This window comes from Mastomys coucha, unplaced genomic scaffold, assembly GCF_008632895.1.
Source record: "Mastomys coucha isolate ucsf_1 unplaced genomic scaffold, UCSF_Mcou_1 pScaffold20, whole genome shotgun sequence".
Taxonomy (NCBI): Eukaryota; Metazoa; Chordata; class Mammalia; order Rodentia; family Muridae; genus Mastomys; species Mastomys coucha.
This window is the reverse complement of record NW_022196903.1, coordinates 109,590,389-109,604,896: the sequence shown is the minus strand read 5'-3', so window position 1 is coordinate 109,604,896 and position 14,508 is coordinate 109,590,389. Positions and strand designations below refer to the sequence as shown.

At 40.2% G+C, this 14,508-nt stretch overlaps 1 protein-coding gene and 1 non-coding gene across 8 annotated transcripts in view; one reads left to right on the top strand and one right to left on the bottom strand.

Annotated features, from left to right (window-relative positions):
• The window catches only part of Marchf8 (membrane associated ring-CH-type finger 8), an 86,815-nt gene that overhangs the window by 53,851 nt on the left and 18,456 nt on the right, over positions 1-14,508 (bottom strand). The window contains exon 1 of one of the 7 annotated variants that reach the window (XM_031383064.1): positions 1,739-2,236. The exons of the other annotated variants lie outside the window; for them this stretch is intronic. The gene's annotated coding sequence lies outside the window, so the exon portion shown is untranslated. Of the gene's footprint in view, positions 1-1,738; positions 2,237-14,508 lie in introns of those variants that run through there. 7 annotated transcript variants of the gene reach the window in all.
• On the top strand, positions 711-841 carry LOC116100168. Its single transcript, XR_004122513.1, has one exon. It is a non-coding gene; the product is annotated as a small nucleolar RNA SNORA17 (small nucleolar RNA).

The following is a 14,508-nucleotide window of genomic DNA, read 5'->3' as shown; positions in this document are numbered from 1 at the left end:
AAAAAAAAAAAAAGAAAAAGAAAAAAAAAGAAACATCTGTAAAAGTAAAATCAGTCATTCATATTATCAAGTGCTATACACAAATGACAAATGAAATTCACCATCAACACAAAATCTTAAAGACTTTTAAAAAGCAGCAATGGAAAATCCTTGATTAAAAAAAACCAAACAAACAAAAAACATAAAACTACCTCAAACCAAAACTTAACACTCACAGCAAAGCATGTATTTTAACTATAAAAAAGGAGTTTTTCTAAGAATTACTGGTACCAGTTTAGAGATATAAACATTCATACAAAAGTCAGTAATGTAGGCTGGGCCAAAAGTACTGTGACTGGGTTGATAGAATGCTTCCACAGCACGCACAAATCCATGAGACACCTCCCAGTAGCACACAAACCAGGTATAGTGGTGCATACCTACAATCCCAGTGTTCCAAAGAAAGACACAGACAAATTAGAAACTTAGGGCCATCCTTGGCTACACAAGGAGTTTGCGATTACCCAGAGGTACAAATAAAAATAAAATTCAATAATAAATTCTTCTGTAAAATATATGTTATTGACAACATACAGCAAGAAAACAAACAAGAAAAAGAACAATGTCAAAGTGAATTAAGTATTTTCAAAAATCTTAATAAATATTCTTTGAAGTATATTTGATTACTAAAATATAATAAAGTATGCTCTCAAGGTAAAACACGTATCAACCCTGCTCCTAAAGGCTTTGTAGGTATGGCTGCTGTGTCACATGCACACCAGTAGGTGGCAGAGAGGAAAGAAGCTTTTACTATGCTCAGTTTCTGACCTATGAACATCTGAATGATGAGTAGCCTAGCATTCCCTGAAAAATGCAAGCCTGAAACAACCTCCAGTCCAGCGCCAGGCAGGCCTGGACAGGCTCCCAGGATGGGAAGCAAACCAGAGACTAGAGGAACCCTGCCTGGGATTTTGGGACCCTGGCCAGAAGGAGTCGAAAACAGATGAGCATCACAAGGGGTCACTCCAGGCGGGCTAGGCAAGGAGCGAGCCCTAGACAGTAGGTGCCATGGGGCCATGGGTCCTGGACAGGGAGCTAGCCTGAGATGACCACCAGTCTGGGATTGCAGGGCCTGGAGGACAGACCATGCCTCAGATGACCCCTGCCCAGTGCCATAATGCATGAGGTGGCGTAGCACTCTTGAGACTACTCCTGAAATGACTCTAGACACTCAAAGATCCTTGGCGCCATAAAGAGGAACAAGTAAGTGGTAGAAAAATAGAACAAAAGAGAGAAGCAGAAAGATGTAGGCACAATGAAGGGAGGCAAAAATGGAGACTCAAGGGTAATGAGGAACAGCTTGATGTGAGTAGCTTGTGATGCCTCTTGAGACTATGGTGGGGTTTTGGTCTGTTCTGCCACTGGGGGCCATGTCTGGGTCAGTGACCCTGCAGCTGCAGGAGTTTGTAACCACCTAAGGCCAAGCAGACATCCATGGTCTGGACTGCCATCCAGGTATTGATGTCCAAGGGCTGTGCAGAACTGGGCATCTTAGGAGAGCTGGCCTTGAGGCAGAAGAACATGAGAGCCAACCCCAACTCCAGCCAGTTACAGTACTCAGGCAAGCAGCCCACACACTGTGAGGTTTGCAGGTGAATCTGCCTGAAGATAAGTGTATGGGAGAGCTGGTCCTACTACTCTCCCGTGCAGTGTCATGGATGAGGAAAAGATACCCTCCTCCTCTCTTGACCCTTCCTACCTGCTGCAGGCAGGAGACTCATCCCTGGAGTCACGAGAGCATGAGAGCTGGCCTTGTCACCAATTGCAGCACTTGGGAGAGCAGGCCCTGCACCTTGCCTGAGCAGCACAGTAGAGCTGACCTTGGTGGCAAGTACAGGAGAGCCAACCCCAAGCATGTGAACATGAGAGAGCTGGCTCTACCACTTGTCTGCCTTGTGATGTCATGGGTAAGGGAGAGATACACCCCTTCACCACCTATGGCAGGCAGGAGAGCTGGCGCCGAGGTCATCATAGTGGAAGAGCGGCCACTGCTTCTCACCTGGGCAGCACAGCAGAGCTGGCCCTGGATGTGAGAGTTGCAGGTGAGCTGGCCCCACAGGTATGAGTGTGGGAAAGCAAGCCCTGCCTCTTGACTGCTGTGAATGGAGTCAGTGAAGGAGAAACCCCTTCCCCTCCTTTGGCCCTGATGGGGTCATGAGAGCCAGAGATCTGGGCCAGCTCCACACCTGCTGCAGCACTTGGGACAGCAGGCCCTGAACCTCTCCTAGGCAGCACAGTAGAGCTGACCCTGATGGCAGGGGCATGGGTGAGTTGGCCCCAACAGTGTGAACTTGAGAGAGCTGGCCCCAAAATCTGTCTGCCATATGGCAGCATGTCAAAAGAGAGATGCCCTCTGTGATGGTTTGTTTACGCTAGGCCCAGGGAGTGGCCCTATTAAAGGGTGTGGCCCTGTTGAGTAAGTGTGGCCTTGGAGTAGGTTTGTCACTGTGGATGTGGGCTTTAAGACCCTCATCCTAGCTCACTGGAAGCCAGTATTCTGCTAGCAGCCTTCAGGCAAGGATGTAGAACTCTCAGCTCCTGTACTATCTCTGCCTGGATATTGCCATGTTTCCGCCATGATAATGGACTGAACCTCTGAACCTCTGAACCTGTAAGTCAGCCCCAATTAAATGTTGTTCTTATAAGAGTTGTCTTGGTTATAGTGTCTTGTTCACAGCAGTAAACCCTAACTAAGACAACCTCCCTAGACCTTCACCCCTTGCCACCTATGACAGGTGGGAGAGCTGGCCCTGCCCTTCACTTGCTGCAGCACTCAGGTAAACAGGCCCTGTACCTCACCTGGGCAGCAGAGTAGAGCTGGCTGGCTCTGGTTTCAGGGTTGCTGGTGAGCAAGGGTGTAAAGAGCAGGGAAGCCAGTGGGCTGACCAGCTCAGATACTTCTCAAGCCCAAGTCTCTGAATCGGCCCACCCCAACATCTACCACACTGATGAACTGCTGGATGCAGATCCAAAGCTGCAGGATCTCCATGACACAGGGCAACAACAGGATATCTAAGAGGAGTCCCAATGAAGTTCCAGTGTTGATAGAGTAGCAGAAGCCAGAGCCTCATACTAAACTAACAAGTCATTGTAATGAACATTTGCAAGCAAAGAAGTGTGGACATAAGGCTATATACTATATAGGACACACTGTGATACACTATAGCTTCCACAAAGAGATTTTTTTTCCTCTGATGTTCGGGAGCTTTTAAGGGTAGAAGAGACACACAAGGAAGAGATGAGTGGGATTGGGGTGCATGATGTGAAATTTACAAGGAACAACAACAAAAAAAATTAATATAACTCAAAGTCTAGGACAAACTTCACATGGAAAAATGATCTTAAAATCATATATAAAAAACAAGATGAACTAAATAAAAATGTTGGGAAAGGAGCAATAAGAAGATGGATTCTATTAAATGCTCAAATATTATAATTATTAGGAAACAGCAAGGAACATGAACAAGATTTTTAAAAGCTCAGAGACCGAACCATACTGACAAGTACAGTAGCCAACATAAGCAGCAGCCTTAAAAATCACATCAAGGGCCATGCTATTCAATGACTAGGATTGGGATGGCTTGATAATACAGAAGGGAAACTTTTAAAATAAATACTCACACATTTTATTCATCAAAATAAATTCTCATATTGGTTGGTGAGATAAGCAGAGGGTCCAGGCACTGCCACCAAGCTGAACAGCCTGAATTTAATCCTAGACCCTACGTGATGGAAGAAGAGAATCTCCTACCACAAGCTATTGTGCACATTCAAATGTATAAAAATAAGTAAATTCAACTACAAATGAATTTATTAAGGAACTCAACTAAAGAGAGAATGTCATTCTAAAACTAGAACTTACATATTTTTAAAAAGTCATAAAGTACAAAGGTTTATTGATTTGATTCTATACTTGAAATAAATAAAGGAATGAGGAAACAAAGGACTGAAAAACATGTGTCACTTGGGACAGAAATATTTTACACATGTTAACAGAAAAGTCACTTTTTCTTCTTATCTTTCGAGACAAGGTTTTGTTAGGAAACCTGATTGACCTGAAACTCATGAAGAACAGTTAGCCCTCGAACTTGTAGCAATTTTGTTTCTGTCTCAGGAGATCTTCTAATTGTGAGATTGTGCCACAATATCTAAACAAATAAATTATTGAAAAAATCAAGACCCTCACAGATAGATAGGTATGTTTCAGAGGAGATTCTTCAAGCACAAGGACACAGCTGGTGAACTGAAGCACAGGCTAGGGCATCAGAAGACCAAGTGGAGGAAAGAACTTATGCAATGCCTGCACAGATACGCACACGTCTATAAAATTTAAAAATAAATAAATGCTTAGAAAACCTGTCAATAACCAATGTGTTGAGCATGTATCTCATTCTCTACTAGCAACACAAATCTAGAGTGTCCACCACAGAAAAGCAAGCAACACAGTAAACAAATGAACACTCACAGGAACTCATTTCCTAAGCTCAGTATATGAGAACATGAAAAAGTCTACAGTCTCAAAGATTTTTAAGCCAAGGTTACTTACAACAAAGAAAAGTACCCTAAATTTCCCCCAAATTAAGTCAACTTAAACTGTGATACTAATATAACCAATGAAATACTATGTAGTTATTATATGAAAAAGAGAATCACAGATAAATTAAACACAAATAATAAAAATTACAAATTATAGTAACAGCCATGTAAATATATACAAAAGGGAAATTTTCCAAATGCAAATGTAAATAGTTAAATGCACAAATATAAATAATTCTCCATTGTTCTCCACGCTTCTAGTAATACATTAATTTTAAAGTTAAAAAATATTCTTAGATAAGGATAAACTCTGAGTTTTTGTAGACAGGCTGGCAACAGAAAATAACCAATGAGAACAAGGAACTACATAAGGTTTATGTCTGTTAAAAATGCTTGTGGCAGCCAGGCAGTGGTGGACACGCCTTTAATCCCAGCACTTGGGAGGCAGAGGCAGGCAGATTTCTGAGTTCAAGGCCAGCCTGGTCTACAGAGTGATTTCCAGGACAGCCAGGGCTACACAGAGAAATCCTGTCTTGAAAAACCTAAAAAATAAAATAAAATAAAATAAAATGCTTGTGGCAGCCTTTCGAAGCTCAAGACTTCTACAGAAATAAAAGCTCTCAGGATGCAGATGTTCACAACCAGTGTAGGATTTGCTTTCTGTTCCAAATTTTTAGCCTTTCTTCTAATATTGAGTCTTTCTCCTTAAAAACAGTAGTGTGCATCAAAGAAACAGTTTGCCTTTCTTCATAAGGCTATTATAACATCTGATTTTTATTCTCAAGCCCAATGATTATAAAGACTGTGTTTTCTATTTTACACATAGAATAGTTTTACCATTATTTCCATGTTTCTCTTAGAAACTATTTATAAGAGAGGTCAGTCTGTGTACTTCTCACAAAATGCAACCATGATATGCCAGCAAGGCAACAGTGGCATTATAACAAGGCAGACAACAGAAGGTTGGTACTTATTGATATGCCACTGCATATAAATCTGAGCCCTTGGCCAGTGCTTACAGAGCTATCTATTATTCACATGGATTTCTTTTTCAGTATGTGTATCCCAGGGCTATGCTAGAAATATGTCTGTGGTGGAACTGTAATCTTTTACAACCCAGAAAATAATAAACAAGAGCTACTAGTAAATGTATTTTCCTTTTAGTCATGGTTATAAAAGGAATATTCCAATATAGTACACAAGTCTGCTTTCACAAGAGGAAATCAGATCACTCTCTCAAGAGAGAGAAAACCCTAGATAGGTCCATATATATGCCTTGTGTACTGGCTGGGTTTGTGTGTCAACTTGACTAGAGTTATCAGAAAGGAAAGAGTCTCAGTTGAGGAAATGCTTCCATGAGATCCAGCAGTTCCAATAAATCCACAGATTAATTGTGCAGCCAGGTATTATAGATGGAGATTAAAAAGGAAGAAATTACAATTATGGCACATATAAAAAAGAAGAGATGCAAATTAGCACTAGGGATAGAACTGCTCAGTTTCCCTATATTAAGGACAAAGCTGCTCCAGAAGAACAGGGGGATTTGGGAGCACTGGAAAATGTGTTTCCTGGCAAACAGTGGTTAATGATCAGAGACCCAATTTAAAACTAAAAGTGAATGATACTGAAATAGAAGGCTTCGTAGATACAGGAGCTGAGGTGACAGGATTTTCCCAAAATCCTGGTATCCAAAATGGCCACTTCAGAAGGTTTTCATAGAGTTTAAAGGAATTGGTAAGTTATTTCAAATAAGACAAAGTATACAGTGGACCAGAAAGGCAAACAGGTAAGTTGAGACCATATGTGGATGACATACCCACAAATGTATGGGGAAAGTATCTTTTACAACAGTGGGGTATTCAGATTAATATTCCTGCAATCCCTGAGAGCACTAATGAAAAATCAGGGGGGAAATGGTAGATGTTCTTGGGGAAGGTATTAATATGTGTCATCAAAAACAAGCACAATCTGTGCCTACTGTGCAAATATAGGACAACACAGGGATTAAGTTTTTAAATTTATAAGGGCCAGTGCCGAAACGCCAACAGCCTTGTCCCTAAAATAGTTGACAGACAAGCCTGTGTGAATAGAGCAGTGGCCCTTAAATAAGGAAAAACTGCAGGCACTTGGTACAAGAGCAGCTGGAGACTCAACATACAGAAGAGTATACCAGCCCATTGAATTCCCCTGTGTTTGTTATTAAAAAGAAATCAGGAAATGGAGGATGCTAACAGATTTAAGAGCAGTGACTACAGTAATTCAACCAATGGATCTCTTAAAACCTGGAATTCCTTTACCTTCTTTGTTACCTAAGTAATGGCCTATAATAGTAATTGATTTAAAAGACTGCCTTTTCACAATCCCTTTGCATGAGCATAATAAGGTACTTACTTCTAACAACAGTGGTTCAATAAAAAGACATCATTGGAAAATGCTTCCATAAAGAATATTAAATAGTCAAACTTTTGGTAATATTTTGTACACAACTGCTAGAAATAATTCATAAACAATTTCCTCAATCTATGATTTATTATTACATGAATGATGGTTTTGTGCACTGATTCTGACTCAGGTACTTTAGAGATATTTAAGGAAACACAAAGAATTCTTCTATGCTGTAGGTTACAGATTGCTCCTGAAAAAAATACAAAGAGGAGATTCTATTAACTATTTGGGTTATAAAATAAGTCAACAAAAAATCTGATGACAAAACATACAGATCTACAAATTCTTAACAATTTAATTCAAAAATTCAATGAGAGCTAGTAATTGGCTGTGGCCCACATTTGGATTAACTACTTAAGAGTTAAGTAATTTGTTTCAGACTTTACAAGGAGATTCCAACTTACACAATCCAAGATGATTAACAGCTGAAACCAAAAGAAAGTTAACTCTGGTAGAACACAGACTGCAAGATGCATATGTGGATCGAATTGATCATAACCTTGATTATATTTTGGTTACTTTTGCCTTCAACTCATTCTCCTACTGGTCTCACTGTCCAGAGAGGAGATAGTTATGGAATGAGTTTTCTTAGCATATAAACAAAATAAAAAAAAAAATCAAGACATACATAGAAAAGGTTTCTGAATTAACCTTAAAGGGTAGACTAAGACTGTCAATTTTCAGGAACAGCCAGTTGAAACTGTAATTGTAATGCCTCTTACTAATGCTGAGACTATGTCATGGGTAATCGAAGAAGATTGGCAAAGAGTCTGTGGTAACTATTTGGGAGAGGTTAATAACAAAAATCCTAAAAGCAAGCATATGCAGCTTAGAAAAAGAACTAATTGGGTTCTCCCATGTATTGTAAAGGGACGGCCAATTCTTAAAGCACCTACATTCTATACTGATGCAAATGAGGTGGGAATGGCAGGCTATAAATCAGCCAAATTAAGCAAAGAGTTCCAAAGCTCTCGTACTTCAGTTAAAAAATCAGAGCTGTATGCAATCCTTTTGGAATTAGATTTTCCTGAATCTCTCTTACTATAATCACTGACTCTAAATATGCAGAAAGTGTTGTTTCGCAAATAGAAACTAAATTTATTCCTGACAATTCATAGTTAACTTTGTTATTTATGCAATTGCAATAGACCATCAGATATTGAAACTATCCATTATGCATTACTCATATTCAATCTCATACAGTTTTGCCAGATCCACTGGCACAAAGAAATGAGGAAACTGACCGATTATTAATAGGAAATGTGTTAAAAGCCTCAAAATTTCATGGAAAAACACTAGGTTAACAGTAAAGGTTTAAAAAAATATTTTTCCATCACTTGGTGACAAACCAAAGAAATTATAAGAAAATGTCCTACTTGTTCTCTGTATAACCAAACTCCATTACCTGCTGGAGTTACCCTAGGAGTACCAAAAGAAATAAAATCTGGCAGATGGATGTGTTTCATTTTGTAGAATTTGGAAAAGTAAAGGTTGTCCACCACACCATTGATACATACTCAGGGCTTCAATGGGCAACTGGGTTGAGTTCTGTAAAAGCTGATTCTATAACTACACATTTACTGGAAATAATGGAAATTATGGGGATACCTGCACAAATTAAGCCTGATAATGCCCCTGCATATGTGTTCAATAATACGAAACAATTCTTTGCATATTATAATGCCACGCACACTTTGCATGACGGTGGTATTTGAGGCGTAAACTTCAAGGAAAGTCAGTCTCCTGCCTCCGGATTGTCGCCTGGCACCCCAAACTCAGAGGTAGCCCAGATATGTCCTCGTATTTGTGTGCTAGGGGCCCACCAAGATATCATTTCTTTACAGCAAGAAAGAGAAAATTGGGACATTGCTCTCTGACCTTTACCAATGTTCCAACGTCCTAGTCAAACCCTGGCTTGGAATGTTAAGCCATTCTAACTAATTGCCTCCAGCATTGTGAGTAGGGCACTGAAGCTCACAGAATGAGAGACTTATCCCAGGACAAGGTCAAGTAAAATCCTCATTCTCAGTCACGTACTACAGCTGAACCACTCCTAGGAATTAGCAAGAGACTGTCTGTACTTCCCCAAAAGATTAGCATAGTGGGCGTTTTACCTAAGATGGGCGGGACCTTAATCTAAGAGTGTGTGTGAGAGACAGTCTACAGCATTGAGCATTCTAGATTCAGCATTCAGCAGCAAGCAGTCTGCATTCAGCATTTGGACTCGCTCACACTCAGACTAGAACCAGAGCATAGGTAGAAGTCCGTAGCCCCACCCCCCACCCCGGGCCCAGAGTGCTTGGGCCCGGGGGGAGGGGGGGCGGGGGGGGTGCAGCACCAGTGGAGATTCAAGCGATTGAACATTTGAGATTCGAGCATTCAGCATTGAGGACTCGAGATTCAAGTCTCTACCCTCCTGGCTGGCGCACCCGCAGCCTCCTGGGACTCTGGCCGGGACCATGTAGCCCGAACATACTTGGAGCCCAGGGGTGCTGCACCAGTCCATAAGAGATGGCTGCTGTTTTAGACCTAGTGCGTTTTAGGTGGCCTCAGATGTACCTTGACTACTGAGCTGCCAGATTTTTCATTTTTCTCTTTTGCAATGATTGTAAAAGCCTCATGTCAATTTTTTAAGAAATACACTTAGACCTTACACCACTCGTGTCTAGTCTGTTTGTCAAAGCCGAATCCTGTACACACCTGGCCAGAACCCATCGTCCAGCGGAACAAGGGACCCCATAAGAAACCCCAGTCTGTGGCATTATAATACAAAGCACATTACAGTATACTGGACAACCCTACAAGATAAGCAGTTGTCTTGTAGACATTCTCACTTTAAAAGAGATGCTTATTAAACAAAATACACCCAGGCACACATTAAATAGTGCTTTGTTAACTTTAAATTTTATTAATGTTAATGAAGGAACAACAGCAGCCAAAAGACACTGGGTTATAGGAAAAAAAAAAACTGTAGAATTAGATCAACCTATATACTATAAGGATGTACTGACATCAGAATGGAAGCCTGCAATAGTTTTGTGATAAGGATGTGGTTTGTTCACGTTTCGACAGGAAATGAAAAAAATATGGTTACCATCAAAACTTATAAAGATTAGATTTAACCAGGGAAGACCTCTTACTACCTGAGACATGAATGTCTCTGAGTAGCCAATGAATCTTTTGGCTACCCCATCCTCACAACTAATTATTACATGCCAACCTTTAATTTGGCATGGATGGAGATTTATATTTCAGTTTGGTTACACAGTTCAAACAGAAAGTTGATATATGCCTTTCACCTGCTCAAACATAGAGCAGAAAAATCATCTTTAGCTGATTTGTGTGCATGGCAATTCCATAATATGTTAATGCAAAAATGTATGTATAATATTACCTTTAAAAGTTTGTGTATTTTCAAAGCAAAAGGATCAAACTCAAAGCAAAGTAGACCATTTAATCCAGCCTCACTGACTGTCTTAGTTACTTTTTTCTCAAAAATTTGCATCCAGGTTAATTTCAAAACCACTAGTCTTAAATGGTCCAACCTCATAGACTGCTTCAGCCAGGTCTTCAGTTCAGCTTTCCTATTCCACAGAGACTGGACAGCAAAAGAAACAGCTAGCTCTTTCAGGACCTGGCCAATATCCTAATTTTCTTAGGATCCCCAAAAGATGTTTTTGCTCCAAGTCAGCTAGAAGCAATATTAAGAACATGAGGCCGCCATTCCCAAGAGGTGGGGTGGGTGGGTTTTGGTCATTCAATGAGTTAGAGATGTTTGTTGTTATTTTAAGAGGTTGGTTACAAGTTGTTATTGGTCATTGTCAGGAAGGAAACAAAGTAAAGGAGGTTAGAATCAAGGATTTCTTTCTCTCCTCTTTCTTTCTTCCTTCCATCCTTCTTTCTCTCCTATCTAGTGTTAGGGGGAAGGAGTGGGAGAGGGGATGATAAAAGTAGTAAACAGAAAAAAAAAGAGAGTGGATATAAGATGATAGTATAAAAGGTGGATTATTGAAGCTACTAGTCTCAAATATTTTACATTGGTATGGATTATTGTATATTGATAGAAATTTAAAGTTACTTTGTTCAATCCTTGCTTAATGTATTACACATATGTAACTCATTTGAATGTAATTTGAAGTTCTAGTCTTATGAAAGCTACTACTGCAAACTGTTTAGGGTAATTAGAAATGCAAGTCAGTAGTCACCTATAAATAATCTTACTTGTAGTCCTGTTAACTTGTAGTTTAGTTAATTACAGAAATAAGCTTTATTTAGCCTCTTGTATATGTCTTCAAAGTTAGGCAGACAGTAAATAGCAGAAACAAGCATTGCTTGTCTGTTAAAACAGACTCTAGGTGTCTGGTGCGGAATGAGAGGCTGCTTCCCAGTAGGTGATTATGATTTGCCTCGTACACTAGCAGAGGCTGATCTCCGCCAGCTGCAGATATTTTAATTCTGGGGACTCTGGAGAAGGGTATAAATGGGAGAGCCCTGAGAGGGCCTGCGGCAGCTGCTGCTCCCCCTGCTGCTGCTGGTTTGTCCTGTTGCTGCATTTGCTGTTGCATTTGCTATTGCTGGATTGCAGGACTGCTGAATACTCTGACAAGAAGACTGACTTATCCCAAGTAACCCAAAGCCCCTCGTCAGCTGGAAGCAGCATATAGAGGTCTATGCCTTCTTCCCCTCTACCCTTTCTCTCCTCCCTAGTGTTGGGGAATTGAAAGGAATACGGGTGGAATAAGGGTTGGAAGGGAGATAAAGGTATAAGAGCCCAATAAAATAGCTAAAAACAAAACAAAAATGCCAATATCCTGCTGTAAGGCATTTTCTCAAATAGAATTCAATGGAAACGAGTTCAGCCCAGAGTGGGTGGTGCTGTCCCTGAGCTGGTAGTCCTGGGTTCTATAAGAAATCAGGTTAAGCAGCATTCCTACATGGCCTTTACATCAGCTCTTACATCCAGGTTCCAGCCCTGTTGGAGTTCCTATCCTGACTTCCTCCAGTGATGTACTATGATCTGGAAGTGTAAGCTGAATAAACCTTTCTTGCCCAACTTGCTTTTTGGTCATGGTGTTTCTTTGCAGCAATAGAAATCCTAAGTCTCCTTGGATCTGACCACAGGATCAGGCACTTTTGGTGTATCAATATACTTACTATCAGTTTCCTTCTACCAGGCCTATGAACTTACCCATACATGACAATCCTTTCAAGACATTACCATGTGTGATACAAAGAAATGGGTTCCGCGCCGGGCAGTGGTGGCGCACGCCTTTAATCCCAGCACTTGGGAGGCAGAGGCAGGCGGATTTCTGAGTTCGAGGCCAGCCTGGTCTACAGAGTGAGTCCAGGACGGCCAGGGCTACACAGAGAAAACCCTGTCTCCAAAAACCAAAAAAAAAAAAAAAAAAAGAAATGGGTTCCCTTTCTCTAGTTCCTAGGAGCTGAAGTGTTTGCAGCCCCTTAGGATGAACAACAATATGAACTAACTAGTACTCTCAGAGCTCCCAGAGACTAAAACCCCAACCAAAGAGTACACATGGGGGAACTAATGGCTCCAGCAGCATATATATAGCAGAGGATGGCCAAGTTGGTCATCAATGGGAGGAGAGGCCCTTGGCCCTGTGAAGGTTCTATGCCCCAGTGTAAGGGAATGCCTGGGCCAGTAAGCAGGAGGGGGTGGGGTGGTGAGCAGGGGGAGGGAACAGGGGTTTGTTTTAGTTTTTGTTTATTTTATTTTATTTTTATTTTTATTTTTTTGGAGGGGAACCTGGGAAAGGAGATATTGTAAATAAAGAAAACATCTAATAAAAAAGAAAGAAAGGAAGGAAGAAAGAAAGAAAGGAAGAAAAGAAAAGAAAAAATGGGTTCCCTGAGCACTGGGAATGTACATGGAGTTCTTTGGCCCTTTTCTCACTTAGCTACTCAAGAGTTTCTCTGTCACCCAGGCTTCTCCCTGCATATTTTTTATCATCTCCTCCCTAATAAACAGTTTCATATGAGTTCCCCAAGGAAAATATATAGAATGAGTGACTAATATATTATGCACAAATGCTATGCACAAACAAAAATATCTAGTGTCAGTAAAGAATTTTAAGTATTTTTTTTTTTGTTTCAGTCATCTTTTTAGATGTGAACAGAAAAAATACATCAAAAATGAAAGGGCAGACAAAAGATTTGTGACTATGAGAGTACTTACTCACTGAGAGTTCCACTCAGAAATAAGAGGCTACAAACATACAGAAATTAAACAACCAGGAAGAATTCAAGAAACCTGAAGACAAAAAAATAGATAAACCCAGGCTAAAAGACCACTAAGTACCTGGTGCAATGAATTCAAAAGCAAAAAGTTCTTATCCAAGGTGTTAGCTAAAGTTCTAAGATCTAAAACAAAGAGAAATCTTCCTATAGGAAGTATATGTTACATTGCAAAGGGCTCTAAGCCAAATGAAATCAAACTGCTCCAGAACACTACAAAATGCAAATACCTTCAAATTTCTAAAATGCTATTCCAGCGTGGAAATCTATGTCCAGCTATACTATCAACAACACAAGAGAAATGGTGCAGCACAATCCTCCTGTGGTTTTTAAAAAACAAAACAAAACATAAACTCCTGGGACATAAACTCTAGAGTAAAATAAGAAATCAAGGAAGAAGAGAAGGACACAGGACTGGGGACATAGCTTACTGGGTAAAGCGCTTACCAAGCACACATGAGGGCCAGGGTTTGATCCCCAAGACTGCATAAAAAAAAAAAACAAGCACAGCAGCACATGCTGATAATCCTAGCATTTGTGTTTGACCATTCTTCCTTCCACATACTTCAGGTAAATCTACTTATTCAATTTTAATAATTTTAATAATGATGAGGAAAAGGAGGTGGACTTAACTATGAGTGTAATAATGGGCTGGGGAGGCAGCTCAACAGAATTCAACAGGACAATGACAACAAAAACACTTTCCCTACCAGTGTATGGACTAGAGTTTGATGGCATTTGACCCATGTAAATGTTGAATGAGTGGCAGGCTACCTGTAATGTCAGAGTTTGGGGAAAGACAGGAGATTCCTGGATCAAGCCAGCTAGCTAGATTAGCCATACTGGTTTAATCAGAAAACACTGCTGCAATGTAAAGGTAGAGAATAAAGGAGGAAGATTACCTAACTGTACACATACATATTCATATCCTCCCCCCTTTCTCTCCCTCCCTCTCTCTTTCTGGAACAGACAAGATCTCATTATGCACATACACACACATGCAAACATATACATACATACATGTATATATGCTACATACACATATACTTAAAATTTTTAAAACTGTTTCTGATAACAATAATTTAGCATAATGTATAAAAACATTATCAATAGTACCTTCCCACTTGTTACTACAGTTTTAATTAGCTTTGATATCAACTGAAGCCATAGTCATTTGGAACCTTTAATGAGACTCAATTTGAACCTTTAATGAGATCACTCTAAAAAAAAAAA